The 2,299-nt window shown below is 35.1% G+C and overlaps 1 long non-coding RNA gene across 1 annotated transcript in view; it reads right to left on the bottom strand.

Moving 5' to 3' along the window:
- The window catches only part of LOC112143776, a 13,182-nt gene extending 11,292 nt beyond the window's left edge, over positions 1-1,890 (bottom strand). The window contains exon 1 of the long non-coding RNA XR_002918799.2: positions 1,757-1,890. This is a non-coding gene — a long non-coding RNA (uncharacterized LOC112143776). The remainder of the gene's footprint in view (positions 1-1,756) is intronic.
- Between the last annotated feature and the right edge of the window lie 409 nt (positions 1,891-2,299).

Here is a 2,299-nt window from a genome sequence, read left to right as displayed (position 1 = left end):
TTCCCCTGCGGGTGGATACAGACTTTCTGCAGGCTTTGGCAAACCTTTATGCTGCATGGAGGTGGAAGATCACTCGGTGAACCTGTAAAGCAAAGATGTTATTGTACTTCTTTTTTTATTGGTATTTTTTTAGCAAATGATCATTCCAAATACTTACACAATATAACAGTCAAGGTTAGGGTGAAGTAGATGAGGTGCAAGCGTGTTGTACGTTTTTTTTATTTATTTTTTTTATAAAAACACAATTTGAATAAAGAAATTTTGATGGAGTCTTAGGGACACCAAAAAACAGTAGGACTTTTAATCTTGTAAATATGTGAGTTTTAATTTACACGTTTTTTTCTCATGTTTACGAGAAAAAAACTCAAATTTATGAGATTAAAGTCAAAGTGAGCCTCATTCTGGGGAATGAGCGCCGTAAGCAGCAGACCAACTAAACTGTAAGAAGCTTCTTGAAATTAAATAGGTAAACTGAATGTTTAACATTTTATAAATGTTTGTAAATGTTTCTTTGTGTGATTTACTGTTTATTACTGTTTTATTCATTGATGGGCGGCCTGCAGGATCTCTTCAGATCCCGTTGATGAAGTCATCCATATCCTCACAGTTGTCCACTTCCAGTCATTTCTTCTTCTTCTGGGTATGTGAACTGAAAGGGCAATATAAAGTGGCGGTCCTGCAAACGTGTGTCTCTGAATTCTTTATTTTACATTTGAATCTCTGCATTACCGACACCGAACTGGAAAATCCCCTTCACTGATAATTTGATTTGCGTCACCAAAAGGTTCAGAATTTCTTTGTTTTTTAACAGTGATTTGGAAATAAATCGTCACAAGATGCTCCATGTCTTTAATCATCAATCATGGCTCTGATAAACTAACAACTTTGGTGTTTTATCATTAATTTACGACTAAATCTTGTAAATTTAAGAGATTAAAAGTCGTAAATGTGTGAGAAAATAGGTCATAGATTTAGCGTTTGACTTTTAAAGTCATAAATGCACAACTTTATTCTTGTAATTTAGCAGTACGACTTTCTTCTCATAAATTCATGAGATTTAAAGTCTTAATTCAAAGAAATCAATTACAATCAATATTGTAAAATGCTATTTGGATTAAGGCACAGTTTGTTTATTTCACCATAATCAAGAAAAAAAAATTGACAAAGTTACATCACAGCAGACAGCATGTGATGCACCAAAAAAAATCAATCCTTAATTACAGTTCAAGTGCCTATGCTTGTTTGTACATATATTTAATTTACTCTTTATTATCTTGAAAGAAACACAAGGAATGTGGAAAACGTCCCCTGCACTGCTCAGTACCAGGTGAAAGTGCAGTGAGTCACACTGGTGGACGTTAAGCTAAAGATGTTCTGGATGGATTATAGATCAGTGAATCAGATTGTTTGAATTGACGCAATATAGACTATGAATCAACAACAAATTATGATATGAATCAAACCACTGTTTAAACTGAGCACCTGAGTATCTGGCGGCAGGATCTTTGTCAAACTATAGTTCAACTGGACTGGCACTGATCATCAACAACATGAAAGATAAGCTTGATCACAGACGTCTGAGCAATAAAATGTAGCAAAATAAAAAGTAAAATAGAATTTCAAGAAACTTGTGGCGCCTGGGATCTTAACTGTCTCTAAAAGTCAACTGTGACCCTCATTTTTAGCAGAATGTTGGACCTGCAGAACTCTTGAGCTCAACTTGCTTTGCTGTGATACCAGCTGAAGGACAATGGACCTGTACAACAAGGTTTCAATCAACAGGAGAAACTAGCTGATGTTCAACATTCACTCTGACAATTGTTCTCTTCACAGCACCACTTCTTATTGACTGAATGTTGAACACAGAGCAGGAGGAGAGCCCCGCCCACTTCACTGTGTCGCCCTCTAGTGGAAGAATAGAAGATGACAATATCTGTAGAGAAAGGTTCTTCATGTCTTCTTTTGGCCTTCACAATCTCACACTGATAATAATGACTCTCAGTTGTAAGTATTATGTATTTTATTGTATAGTATTATATTGCATAGTAGTAGGTATTTTAGTTATTATACTTAAAAGCATTACATATTAGGACTTGAGATTTGATTGAGAAACTTATCTAAATAATGAATAACTGTTAACAGTTCTACATCAGTCATCATAGGTAAAGACAGTTGCTGTTAAGGTAAAATTGTAAAATCCCTATTATTTATCATTTATGCAGTGGCGGGCCGTCAGGGCCTGCAAGGCCTTCTCTGCTGGCCTAAAAATATCTGAATCACAGACTGATATTAATTATTA

The sequence above is a fragment of the Oryzias melastigma genome, linkage group LG16, assembly GCF_002922805.2.
Source record: "Oryzias melastigma strain HK-1 linkage group LG16, ASM292280v2, whole genome shotgun sequence".
Lineage (NCBI taxonomy): Eukaryota > Metazoa > Chordata > Actinopteri > Beloniformes > Adrianichthyidae > Oryzias > Oryzias melastigma.
This window is presented reverse-complemented; position numbering and strand designations above follow the sequence as displayed.